Source organism: Pollicipes pollicipes, unplaced genomic scaffold (assembly GCF_011947565.3).
Source record: "Pollicipes pollicipes isolate AB1234 unplaced genomic scaffold, Ppol_2.1 Scaffold_5724;HRSCAF=6776_pilon_pilon_pilon, whole genome shotgun sequence".
Classification (NCBI taxonomy): Eukaryota; Metazoa; Arthropoda; class Thecostraca; order Pollicipedomorpha; family Pollicipedidae; genus Pollicipes; species Pollicipes pollicipes.
Window position 1 is genome coordinate 54,131,581 of NW_023596746.1, and position 14,543 is coordinate 54,146,123.

Sequence of the window (14,543 nt, forward strand, 5' to 3'; positions counted from 1 at the left end):
CAAAACTTCACACAGTTTCCTGACCTGCATACCGTTATCTTGCAAAGCAGTCATGGCAACAGCATTGCACTTCGCAAAATTGGAGTAAAAGAAAATAATCGATTTTCGAGCCAAGTGCCATCGACCTGATGCAACCCAATGTAAGCTATGTGACCTTCAGCAAAACAGGCTGCTGATACATTGCATGCTTGCCATCCTGTATCATCGTGCAGTTTCGGAAAAGTGCAGAAAATAAGCAAAGAACTGTGTTAGTATAAACTCTTAACACGCTCCCGGATGGCCGGCTGGATACCCTTCGCTCGGGTGGGGGTCATTTTGACCCCGCTGAGATCTCGGGAACTAAAAAAGCTAGAGGCACCAAATTTACGGGGTGTGTTGAACTCACTTAAGGTTAGGTTTGAGGTGCCTAGGTTATGATCTTCAGGTCAAATCAGGTCAGACAATGTCAAATTTCGGGTTGGTCTCCAAAGTGCCCCCAGAACCTAGATAGTTGCTTATAAGCAAAAGGTCCCATGCTCATTTAAAGTCAGTGGCCTTGTTTGATATCTTGTAGGTCATGGCGACCAAAATCATACAAGACTATTTTGAGTTTTGCATTGGGATAAGCGACAAAAGCTACGTTAGGCGGTATTACAAAATCCGGGCAATTGTAACTGAGCAAACTAAGCAAACAAACTACTGTAACTAAGCAAAAAACTACGCATTCCTTAAATGTCATATTCATAGCGCTTAACAAGCGCTCGGGTGGGGGGAGTCAAATTGACCCCCAAAAGGTTTTTCCGGAATGGTTTCCGAACGGCGCGGCGTAGCCACGGCAAATTTTGCATAGCTGTTGGCGAGTAAATAGCGGGTCGTCTAGCATGAAACACTTAGATGTATCTTGTAAGGTCGTTGACCTGTGGTAGCTCAAAGTCAGCTTTGGTTTCAACAAAGGCAATTTGTAGGGAATCGTTCAATCTGATCCAACAACGGAGTATTAGAAAAGACCCAACATCTCTGATATTCTTTCTTAGGCAACACAACAATTGAATCAACAAATTAAATTGACCTGGGGTCAGGTATGAAGGTCAGACAAAGGTCAAAACTAATCTGTGCTATTACTCTAGAGCTCGCTGTATGGGGTAGTTTCTGGTGCTCATTTCGATTTTATTGATAACGGGAACTGCAATATACACCTTCCATGGACTTCTTAAATGTTAGAATAGGCCATTGACCTAAAATGACGTAAGTCAACATTCTGTTTTTTTTTAGAAGCATACTGCCTGGCGTAATCCTTGTCGCTTATTCAAACGCAAAACTTAAAGCAGTTTTGCATGATTTTGGTCATCATGACCCTCAAGAGGTGAAACAAGGACATTTTCATTAAATGAGCATGTGACATTCTGCTTAGAGCAGTTATCTAGGCTCTAGGGGCCGTTTGAAAACCAATCTAGAATTTAACCTTGTATGGCCCTATTTGACCCAAATGTCATGACCTGAAAACCTCAAACGTTGACCTAAGTGAGTTCACTTACAGGTCAACACGCCCTGTGAATTTGGTGTTTCTAGCTTTTTTATTTCCTGAGATCTCAGGGGTTCAAATTGACCCCCACCCGAGCGAAGAGTATCCAACCGGCCACTCGTGTGGGTGTCAAACCAATGGACTATTAATCATAATGCAGGTACAACATCACACTACTCATTCGTGGAATGTAGGGAAATCATTATGTCGGGAGACGGGTGGTGGGTCTCCTCTCGGGATCGATGCATCGTCAGACAATCTGCCAGGTTAATTCGTGCGCCAGATATTTTTGCCACGTATTTGGCATCACAATGACAATTTGACGCTCGTCCTGGCAAAACGTCATGTCTGGGACAATTTTGGAACAAAACACAACTATATTCGTGCGATATGCCCCTAGAAAATGTGACAGTTTGTAACTTTCCCACACCTCTGTTGTTAAGCGTATGCATTCGCCAAGGCCTTCGACAACCGCAACACGTCGGAAGGCTCCAGCTATCTTCAGTTTGAGGTGGGCACAGCCTACTTCTGCTTTACTAGTGCTTCATGTATGTCATAGTAGGTACCCAATGTTAGTTAGCCCATGGCTGTCAACATGAAAAGATGCCATTAAGTTCAGTTTTGCCCTCGGTGCACAATGCAAGGCTCAGTGGCGTTAATAGTAAAGCACTACGACAGAATACTGAAATGGGCACGTGCCTCTAATTCTGTTATTTTGGTAGCACGAGACGAATCTTCATAAAGCATGTAAATAGTTTCAGGGTACCTAATTGACATCAGTCATATTGGAAATGGTGCTATTATGCATCAAGTTGTATATGTGTGTTTTCTGGGCATTGGAGCACCCAGTCATGCTTTATCGTGCCACCTGCATAAATGGTGATGACAAAGTAACCACGTCTCAAGATACCGTAAATATTTTCCGGCAGCCATTTTTCTGTGTGTGGAATAATCCACTCAGTGCCGTGCCTACCTCAATAGTCTTAAATATCTTTTCGTTGACCACAAATGAAATGCATACTTTTGCGTCAGTAAAGCTCCCTTCACAGGACTGTCCGAATGGTTGTTGTGAAGTCAGTTAGTGTTCTTTCTAGATTTAATTGATTTTCGGTGCGCCCAATCCAGGCAGCCTGGGAAATTCCCAAGTCCGGTGCGATCTTAAGCCGTGCGCTGGCCAGGTTCTCTGATCCGGTCGGATCCCCCCCCCCCCCCCCTATCTGATGGGTCCGCCCTCCGCTGATGGGTCCACTCCGTGAATGGCTTCATCCCACGAATGGATCCGCCCCGCGAATGGATCCGCCCCGCGGATGGATCCGCCCTCCACGGATGGATCCGCCCCGCGAATGGATCCGCCCTCCGCGCGAGGATTCAATCCGAGAATGGATCCGCTCTCTACGGATGGATCCGCCCCTTGGATGGATCCGTCCTCCACGGATGGATTCGCCTCAGGAATGGATCCGCCCTCCGCGGGAATATTCAATCCGCGAATGGATCCGCCCTCTGCGGGTGGATTCAATCCGCGAAGTGCTCTGGTCAATACGTACTTTCGCGCGGCCCATTCCAGCATCGGGACATCAGTAATGATGGCCGGAACTCAGGCCGTCGAGTGGAAATTAACTCTAAAACGGCGCTGAGGCAGCGCGGTGCCTCACTGCGGTGGAGATATGTCCCCATCTATTATTCTCTGGACTCGCTGATATCATACTGAACTGTGGCCTTGTATTTTGGCGAGCATTTGTGAGAGGCTCACTGTGAACAGCATCCCAGCTTCAGAGCCATATCTGGAAGGCTGGGGAACCACAGGCCAAAAACATAATGCGAGCTTTTCCTGCCGTGTTAGTTTACGTAGCGCGGCGACGCCGGCAGGTCGCTATAGAACTACATGGCGCCTCGGGCGCTTTTCAGCGCCGTTGTACGGTCCGTTCAAGTATCTCCCGAAGGAGGCTGTCTGTGGTCTAACTGGAGTATCTGCAGGTCTAACATATAAAAAATAAGCACGCAAAAGGCAAGCTTGGAGAAAAAAGGGACACGCATTTCTGATTGTGGAGACAGGAGCTGGGAGTGAGTTTACTTTAATATCGATGTCCAAAGGCTACAACGTTTCACTGTGTAAGACGATAGCTAATGTCCTTGACTGACTAATTACATCCTTTGTCGTTGGCTAGGGACATCACATTAGGCCTTCGGAACACCGTGGGGGGGGGGGGGGGCAAGAGACTGGCGCAACGCCCACCATGGTTACAGTCGAGCGCACACGAAGGTGGAAGATACACCATGAAATTGTACTTTGAACCCATGACCAAAATTCGTCACACGCAATTAATACTAAGAAGCAGTCAAATGCGGTGAACAGTGCGCATATCTTCTGATGCCCAGTGTGTAGTCGTATTAAAAATACATTCTTTGCCGTGAGAACATATGCCGAGAACACCAAGTAATGCCTACCGCAAGTGCAACACAAGTCAGCAGCACGTGACGTTCGCGAAGAAGTCGCAGGCGCTTCAAACAAGCAAATTTTGTCTACGCAAAACTTCTGTTTGTAGTTGCAAGCTGTGCAGACCGGTGAATGCTACCATAGCATGGAGTGATTCGCACCATCTTATGGCAACATCGACTAGAGATCCTATTTCACAGTCCATGTTAGTTCGATCACCCCTCGAGACCCCCGGGTTCCCCAGCTTGGAGCGAGGTCTGCCACACATGCGTCAATGAGCTAAAGGGGGAACGTGCACGGAAGAACCTAGCTTGCATCTGTTCACTTGTAGCCTCCGCCCGGTAATATTATATGCAGAAGCGATGAAGCGTACCACCCGGGAGCAGTTCGATGGACATCTTGGAGACCCGTGTCTACGGAGATTGTACACCACCAGGTGAACACGTGGTAATATGATACGCGGCAAGGGATCGCGGTGCTACAAATACCACCTGAAACAAAAATTTTAGTCGCAACAAAAGACAACGCAAATCCCAGGATATTAGAATAGCTGGAAATTTGCAATCTACGTGTGAAACGGAACACAAAGGCCACGTTGTAACTTAGTTGAATCATGTTGTTTATGTTACGTACATAAAGTAGTTTCTAGTCGCTGTGGTGAACACTGATGCTCACTGGCAAGGTTATTTAGCTCCATGCACGGAACATTTCATCGAAATCATCATTTCATCATCGAAACATTTCGGCTCGGCCTCCTGTGTTTTGGCAGCTCTAAGTACAGCATCTCGTATTGTGTGACGAACGGAGGAGCCTGAGTGGCTGGAATGCTCGTGGTGTTAGTGCAGTGTTATCAGAGTGTGATAACAGTGGTGAATAATGATTCAACCTTATACTCTGTAGCTTATAAAAGCCGAATACTTCAAAATCGACAACCTTATACTTACAAAGTCTGCCGCATATTGCGTTTCTTTTTTGCTCTAATCCAGATGTAAGGCATCTGGTGAAAAACCTGCCAACACTTGCAGACTGGCCAAACATAAGAAGGAGTCCGCAAGACATACCCAAATAAGGTACTTACAAGATCCCATGTGGCGCAAAATTGATTATGATTAAAAACAATTTAGTAAAGCTCTTTGTATCGGGCAATTTCACCAGGGCCGGTGCAGTACCGAGTCTTGCCTGAGCCGGCCATGCGCCTGACATCTCCAGAGCCAGCACAGAGGCCGGGCTCATCAGAGCCAACAGAGAGGCCGGGGTCACCAGAGCCAGCAGAGAGGCCGGGCTCCTCAGAGCCAGCAGAGACCGGGCTCATCAGAGCCAACACAGAGGCCGGGGTCATCAGAGCCAACAGAGGGACCGGGCTCCTCAGAGCCAGCAGAGACCGGGCTCACCAGAGCCAGCAGAGACCGGGCTCACCAGAGCCAACACAGAGGCCGGGCTCACCAGCGCGGCAGAGGACAGGTTCACCAGAACCGAAAGGTCGATAGAATCTCAGCGACGCTTGGAAAGATGAAAGGTTTGTGAAACTTATTCTTCATTCGCGAAATACAGAGTTGTTGCTATTTCAAAAACGAATGAGGTAAGGTGTGTTAAGTTCCACACAGGTATTAGCGGGCTCCCGGCCCAAATTGGAGGCGATATAAAGTTCCACTCCGTGGGAACAACAGCTGAGAAGCGTGAGAAAGGTTTTTTGTGAGCCAATGCTAAGTCTTTTTTATCCCCAGGCGATCTTCCGAAACTGCCTGGAGATAGAAACGTTAAACCGGTTACGTGCGAATCCGGCGCAAAAATATTTACTTCAGCCGGGTGATGCTGTCAGGCGGAAAGCAAAGGAAATACATTTAAGGAAAGCATGCGGTCACGTAGTTGTACAGTTCCGCGACGTAGAGGTAAAAGCAATAATACGCGTTAAAAAGCTCACGTGGCGAACTCGTTGTCTGGCATTCGCGGTGTGAGGTGCTTCCTATTGGGGAGTTCACCAGTGGCGTCTTCGGTTTGGTATTTTCCCGGCATTTTGAGCGTCGTGTCGTTGACATACGTTTCAAACAGACGCACCGGCGAAGGAGGTGTTGTAACCAGCAGGGCAGGAGGAGAGGGGTTGAACCTTTAACGCTCCGAAAAGTGTCCATAACTTCACCGGTTGGTAACTACAATGGAATAATAAAAAAATGGACGTCGGTCCTCCGACTTGGAAAGCTTCTGGTACCCATTGCCGTGACAAGTACGTATAGCATTAGGTATGCAATTATGTACTTTCACTCACTTAACCAGAACACGTGTGGACACAGGAACGCAACTTTGAATCTGAGGCTGTAAAAGACAGTCCCCGCGTTGGAATATGTGTGCGTGGTGGGAGGGGGGGGGGGGACGCATCCCAGCTTCTCCCACCGTGTCGTCATCCTGAACTTTGGCAGGTCGACGTTTTAGTGCATCCCCATTTTGCAATTCGCCATTTAGCCGTTCGCCCTTTGGATATGTCAAATTTTTGGCATGACGCCATTTGCAATTAGCCGTTTAGCCATCCCTCATTTTGGCTGGTCGCCATTCCTGCTGGTCAAAACGCCAAGTTGCAGTTCACCATTTAGAACCACTTGATGTTTTTGCTCGTGGACTTTTTTGCACGTGCTCAATATGGAAGTCGTCATATAGCAGAAGACGAAACATAGTTTTATAAACAACGAGACGGCCTTTTCCGGGCACCGCTAAAACGGAAGACCTGCCGGCTATAGTCTACGTGCTGCGCTATTAAAATCCTCACTATTAAGTCTCCGCAGGGGGGTCGGGACCTAGTTGGTACTAGACGTGGCAATCTCATCGTGACGTCACCATGGGGACGCCCCAGGGTATCTACGTGTTGAAGGGCCCCGCAATACGCGTTTTTTAATAGCCGTTTTCGAAAACATCTAAGCCGTTCTCTCCCATAAAATTAGTCTCAAAACGCTTGCTAGTATGTGTTCTAGCCATGTCCGGGTTTAAAACAGCTGTGGTTGATCAAATATTTCAACACCACCCCGTATCTCCACAACATGTCTTACATCCAATAAGGACGACCTTGACGAACATTAGGGATGATTACCACCCTTACTGTCACCGAACGTTTCTAACTGCGGTCCAGCTATGGGTTACTTCAAACCGGTGATGCGAATAAAAGAGCAATCAACTCAGTGGAAAGGAATGCTTGAGTGTGCAACCACTGAGAAGGCGGCAACGGTTACATTCAATGTCAACACGCACCCTGGTGGCCGGTTGGATACCCTTCGCTCGGGTGGGGGATCAATTTGAACCCCACTCGAGATCTCAGGAACTAAGAGAGCTAGAGACACCAGTTGACAGGGTGCATTGACCTGTACATGATCTCACTTAGGTCAAAGCTTGACGTTCCTGGCTCATGACCTTCAGGTCAAATCAGGTCAAAAAAGGTCAAATTCCAGGTTGGTCTCCAAAGGGCCCCTAAAACCTAGATAACTGTTCTAAGCAAAAGTTTACATGCTCATCTAAGGTCAGTAAACTCGTTTGACCCTTTGGAGGCCATGGTAACCAAAATCGTACAAAACCACTTTAATCTTTGCAATTGGATAGGCGACTTAGATTACGCCAGGCAGTGTGTTCATATAAAATGGTGACCTGGGTTGTTTTGAGTCAGTGACCTATGCTGACCCTTACGAAGTCTATGGAAGGTGTATAATGCGGTTCTTGTCAATAAATTCCAAGTGAGCACCAGAAACCTGACCTTTTTACCTGACCTTAGGTCAATGTAATTTGCTTATTCAGTTGTTGTGCTGCCAAAGAAAGTATCTCACAGATGCATAGCTTCATCTAACACTCCGTTGTTGGATCAGATTAAGCGATTCCCTAGAAATTGCCTTCGCTGAAAACATGACCCGATTTTGACCTCTCATCAGTCAGCGACCTTACAAGAGAAATGTAAATTCCAGATGACAGACGATCTGCCATTAAATTGTCTACAGATATGCAAAATTTGGCGCGGCTACGCAGCGCTGATCGGAAACCGTTTCGAAAAAACTTCGGGGTCAATTTGACCCCATCCGAGCGTGTGTTAAGAGAGGCACCAGGAGTTTTGCTGAACGGAAGGGTCTAAAAGGTAAATACAATCTGATCTCGTATTATGTCGGCGATAGCAATGCATAAATCACTTTTGAGCACATGCATGAGCTCGGAACTGAAACTTTCCCACAAAATTTAAGAGTGCATATTCCATTTTTTGGACCGCCCCTTCCGTGCACCGTCGTAGCCACACCTAACCTCAATTTGTTTGCAATTTTGGGCCGGCGCGGTTATGATCCCAAAGGCGTAGTATTGAGGTTACACTCGTGCAGACTTAAATACAGGTAAAAATTGACAGCCGGACTTCTGTTAGTCATTCTAGCAAGAAATTGTCGCGCTACAGGCTTATATTACGAGCAAGGGCGGCATGGATTCTAATTTATGTCCAGTCAGTGCCCATAGGGACGACATAAAGTTTTCGGAGAGTTTGAAGATCAGGCCCAAGCTGGAATCTTTTCAACCCCCCCCCCCCCCGCTTCTCATGCCCCTGGCCTTCAAAAGCCAAGAAATAATGAAAATCGGACCTGAGTGTATTACAATTTTGTAGGTCAATTGTGACGTAGATGATCCTGGCACTGCGAGGCCATGCAAAATTGGTTAGATGCGTTAAACATGGTTAGTTGCACATCCAAAGGCAAAACTTGTCAAAAAGTGTCGAACTGCAGTATTTTGTGTGATTTATTCAATATCTGCCGGACGGCCGAGACAGACTTAATATGTGAGTGTGTAGAGCAGGGTGTCACCTTCCAAGGTATAAAAATGAGGGGGAAATTACAGTTCTAGCAGGCAGGCAAGGGAAAATAGTTGCACAGAACCGAACAGGATTTAGGGGCAGGGTAATTCATCCATGTGTCATGCAGTACTAATAGCTGCAGCTAGTTATTTTCCAACAGCATAAGGGGTTGTCTGTGTGAAGGAAAACCTGTGCTAACATTTGCCTGTGCCCCAAATGGCATGCATTAGACAAATTTATGTGATTGTACCAGAATTAGAAGCATAAGAGGATCTTCATCATGTGTGTGCTGGGTCACACTTGACACCAGCAACTATAAAGACATCCCTGACACTGACTGACTTTTGGCAGGGGTGCTGTTTCCTTTCCAGTCATTGACTACAGTCCCCAAAAGTATTCGGCCTGCAGCCTGACTTTGAGAAGAAAGTGAGCCAAGTCTGGGAAGAAACAAACCCGTTTGTTGGTGTCTTTTGAGTGGTGGGTTACATCCTTTCCCACTGCTCAGTTCGCTGGGGCTGACTGGAGTGAGTTGAGTTGGGTGTGAATTGAGAGCCCCGACTCATTTGACATCCCTGACCACTGACCACTGGTACAGCGCTCACACTAATGTGTTTGCATTATTATCTCTGCTATAAACATTAGGAAATATAATGATTGATTGCATGCCAATGCTTGTATTTTAAACATAACATGGTAGATGACAACCTGAAGACAACCAGTAGATGGCTTGATGCTGAAAGCCCATGTTATGTTCAACCTTATGATATCTGGAACTTTATTATTGCCATGAAATTGCGTACACACGTTCTTATTACAATGTTCATAAACAGACACACCTGGATGGACACCGATGGACCTTCCGTAACAAATTTAAATGTAAAAGTGGTGCGGGGTTTAAAAATTAGACGTTTTGCTCGTTTGTAGACTACTTTAGGACACAGTCCAGTAAAGATGATTACATAAACGTCAGGATAGTGTCAATATAGTTACTCTACAAAAATATTCGCCGGGATTGCTGAGCAACGACCGGCGTAAAACGCCTGTGCTGCTTTACATGCCGTCAGTAGAACCAGTGCAATTTTGTTATGTCGTCGGAGCACCATAATTGTAACATTGCCAGATTTAGTCAAAGTTTTAAGCTATCGAGGATGCTTATCGATATATTTCCTGTAACAGATTATAGCCCTCAGCCAGATGTTATGTGCCTACCAACTTTTATTTGATTGCCAATATTGCAACAACCATCAATAAAAAGCGGCATATGAGACCGCTGTGCCGGTATCAGTTTGAAATCTAGTATGTTCTGGTATTATCCTGTCGCCCAACCTGTTTTTATAGGGTCTTGAGTCTCCGGCAGCAGGAACAACACGATCCTTAAGACGAGCTGGCTTATACGCGTTGTGGCCAATCCAAATTGCTGTGAGGAACAGTTTTCGTCCTGCACACCGTCCTTCAAGCAATTCCACAAAACTGGTAGAACGATGTCACGACTCACCGTCCCGATAGCTCTCTTGGTTGAAACCCCCGCCTTCCGATCCACCCACCCATGGTGGGTTGGGTTCGGGTCGCTTAAGGCGCTCGGTATTTGCCCCGACTGGCATTGCTGGAGACAGCGGCCGCGCTATAGGTTAGCTGACGCCAGAAGGCAGGACTGACAGGATCAAGCATTGCGGAACGTTTAGATTTTGCCGAAAATTGTGCCGTTGATCCGCAATTTCACGATTGGTTGATGAAATCGAGGTTCACGCAACAAACACTGCTTATCGTAAGCGTTGGTCCCAGAAATGCATGCAATCAAAAGGTTCGGACTAAATGAAAAGGACTGGCTATAGAAATGACGTATCGCGTGAGGGCATGCACTAGACATGCGTGCAATTTAAAGCGAATGCCGAGAGATGAATGACATGCATGTTTGCGAGTCAAGTGGTGTATGCGCGTGAAAAAGCAGCCTGATGTGACACCATGGCATGGATATGCTTTCGACTTCTATTACCTCTGCAAGCAGCCGGCGAACCGGCATTTTCAGTTTTGCTTTTGAAGCCCTAAAATATTTTCTAGCGGAGGAGATCGGTCCAACTCGGCCATCGTGCTCCCTACAAGCTAATAAGCGATATCTTCCTTACCATGTGGGGCAATTCCATGCAGCTTTCGGTAGGGAGCAACAAAGCTACCAACGTATGCATTTTGATGTTCGGGATCCAGTTGCATAGTACGCATAATGTACGATTGCGCTGCATAGCACTGTCAGCTTAGCCTACGCGTGATTGCATTATGACCGAAACCGAACACCCTCATTGAATTAACACCGGAAACCTGAAACTCACAAGCTGCAAAAACGCGGCACAGCGAGGGCCGGAGCCGTGCCCAGCTTTCGGCAGCTTGGGTTTGTAGACCCAGGACCGCGCGACTTGGCTGGAGAAAGAACGGACCATCGCAGCGCCAAGAGTGTGCGCCACTGCGTGCGGTAAGTCACGCTCACCTGGGCGCCCACCGCTGACGCGCGGGATTAGATTCGCCGCCGCCTCGTCCGATGCAGCGTGAGGGTTAACGTCAGATCTGAACGTAGATGAATGCTTGAAACCAGCCGCGCGGAATAGCTCCGAAAGCATTGCGTTTGGAGGAGCCGGTCCAACCCGGTCCGGTCAATCCAGAGCCGCCTGCCTGCCAACCCGCTTTTCCAAATTAATAAGTCTGATTAGGTCCGGTCCGGCGCACCACAAAATTAATCTGATGAATTCTTGCCAACCATCTTTCACATTTTTTTCGTTCTAAAACAAGAACATCAGGCGTGATACATGCAAGGATGCTTAACTGTCCTTATTTACTCATTTTTGATGGATGCATTCTCCAATAGGTGGCTATCAGTGGATGCGTGCTAACATAATACACCTGGATATTCTGTTGGGACTGAACTTGTGTATTAACATGAAATGAGAAGACAGTTTAGTATATTCCTGATCACATCCTTATTATTGTGACATAAATTGCACATGCCCCACGACCAAGGTTCCAGATAGCCCATCCCCTTAGGAGGGTTGATGGTGCACTTTGCTGCTTTGCAATGAAGCACTTCATTATGTTTGTACATATTTCTCAGAAACATCAACCATGGCCGTGTTAGCATGCTTGTAATGGCTGCATACAAAGTCATCTCCACCTCTCTTAAACCACGGATGAGCCAAAATTTTTGGAAGCAAAGATAGATACATTGCCTGAAACATGTCTCACATTGCCACTCCAGTACAATACCGGCACTTATATACTTTAATAAAACCATCCAGCACGTCTGGGCGATCGATCTCTATGCTGCTGATATCTCGTTTCTGTCAAGACAAGGGCCTTTTCTCAGTTGCGACGGCGGCCTGCCATCGCTCATGTTCGATTGATGCGGCCTGCTCCTGTTCAGGCTCGATTGGCGCGGCCTGCTCCTGGTCAGGTTCGATAGACGGCGGCCTGTTCCTGGTCAGGGTCGATCGACAGCGGCCTGCTCCTGGTCAGGTTCGATTGATGGCGGCCTGCTCCTGGTCAGGTTCGATAGACGGCGGCCTGCTCCTGGTCAGGTTCGATCGACAGCGACCTGCTCCTGGGGGACGCCTCTTGATCTTGGCACACTCTTCCTGCCACATTTTGACTCTCATCACATTATACATTTACGTTATTGGAACTGCCTGCCACTTGTGGTGTTCCTGCCCTCTTTCAGCACGATACCCGAACACACGCGATACTTTCAACGCTGGAGCCTCCTTTTAATAATTACATTACGCTGTTGGTCAAGCCTCAAAGCCCCATCATTACTGCTGACCGCGTACACTAGACCTTGCGGTTTTACGGAGAGCTTTTTTGACACTAGACCCAGGGTGACTTTGAGGGGCTCCTAAAATTTCAGGGTGGGCAAATATGTGTGTTCACGCTCACAGTTTGCGACAGCGCGGGTGACAGCCTACCCTGCATAGCCAGTGCCTCACCCCTCTTAATCGGGCAACGAGGGATGTCATGCCCGGCGCTTGAACTGGCCTGGAATACAACTTCTCTTGGCTGAGAGCAAGGATATTGCAGCTGAGGCGTATAGAGAATCGTGTAGGCGTGCATAGAGAATCTGCCGCATCAGCACCAACCCAAAAAGCTCATGACTTTGACTAGTCTAGCTTGTCCACATTTATCACAAATGTTTTGTTCACAGCCAATGCAGACATAAACCAATAGAGGTTAATCGAATCCACCACCTGTAATGGTCAGCCAGTTCTGGCGCATCTCCTGTCAATTTACAAGCGATGCTTTTTGCGAATTGATGCGTCACCCACTTCCAGCAAAACCGTCTTGACAGATCAACGTGGCCAATGACAAAACCCATTCCGATGCGCTTCGAGAACGTGTGGTATCATTCGCTTACGTATCGGTATGAGAGCATGTCACGGAATGAATCCAACCGTGGGCTGGATCGGACCGGATCGGACCAGATCGGACCGGATCGGACCGGATCGAGCCGGATCAGAAAGCTCCGTCAAAACATGGACTAGGACTAGGGCTAGGATGGGTTTTCAAATTTGGTAGCTCATGCGGATTGAGCGGATTAAAACCAATCAAAGGGAAATTATCATTAATAGTCGCTCAAGTGTGCAATGAGGGCACCAACTCAGAAAAGAGTCTTTAAACCAAAAGGTGCAGTGCTTTCAATTGCAAGCAATGCACAAACAGTCTACATTGAACATAATTCAGCCACAAATTTCCATAAATACATTTTCTGATGAACAGATCATAGTGACAAATTGATATGAATGAGTAACGCTCAGGCATGCTGCTATGAAAGGCTAGAGCTCCCACTCCTTCCAAGGCGACTAAAATATCAAATGATCTAACACCATATTTTATTACAGCATAGCTGCCATTCCTCCTGAAGTTGTCAGCAATCCCATTTAACTCCGGTGGGTGACAATACATTTGAGGGACGAAAACAGGGCAGGAGGATATTTTGTTGCTAGAAAACGCACCACAGAGTTTTAAACTACAAAGTTATGTCTGATGGAATTGAAAAAGGCTAACTCCATGCCAATACTATAACTTCCGTTTACCTATTCAGTCTGCCAAATTTATGTGCTTCAACACCAGCTTACATTAAGTGTGCTGCTTCAGCTCATCCATATCCAAGTGTCTGCTCGAACAAAGATTGTTGCATCGTCATAATTATTTGTGCAACCACTCCCCTGCACAATCAATGCATCTCAAAGAATGGCCATGTTGTCTTCTACGACCATGAACCAAAGGTAACTGTCCTAACCTGCAGTGGACTGACTGATGTAAGTTAGGTATTCTTTGTATCCAGCAAAATACTCTAGCATTGGGTGGGTACTTATTGATTTGTGTCCCATCTTCCCAAAGACACAGACTATGCTTAAATTTCACGCCAACAATGCATTTTCACACATGTGATCTCTTTTCATAATTTAGAAGGTTCGACACATTGAACACAGAGTCAGGAAATTCGTATGGTTGCAAATGCCAGCCGAGACCTTCATTTGTGTTTTAAATAATGATTTGGTAAGATTCGGAGTAGCTTGTGCGGTCACCAGAGCCCGTGGCAAGTGGCTGGCATCCTTATTCCAAAATCCGACCCTAGCTGCATCTTAAGGTCTGATTGTATCCGGATCCTGAAATCCGACCCTATCCGGATTCCAAAAATGACATCTGTGAAGTGCTCCAGTCGGTGTCATCCTCAAGAGAAGATACGCATCACTTTGGTCAGCTCACTCGTGTACTTCAAACAGCAAGTCCTGAAGCTTCTATTCAATCCACTAATCACCGGGCGCCATCCG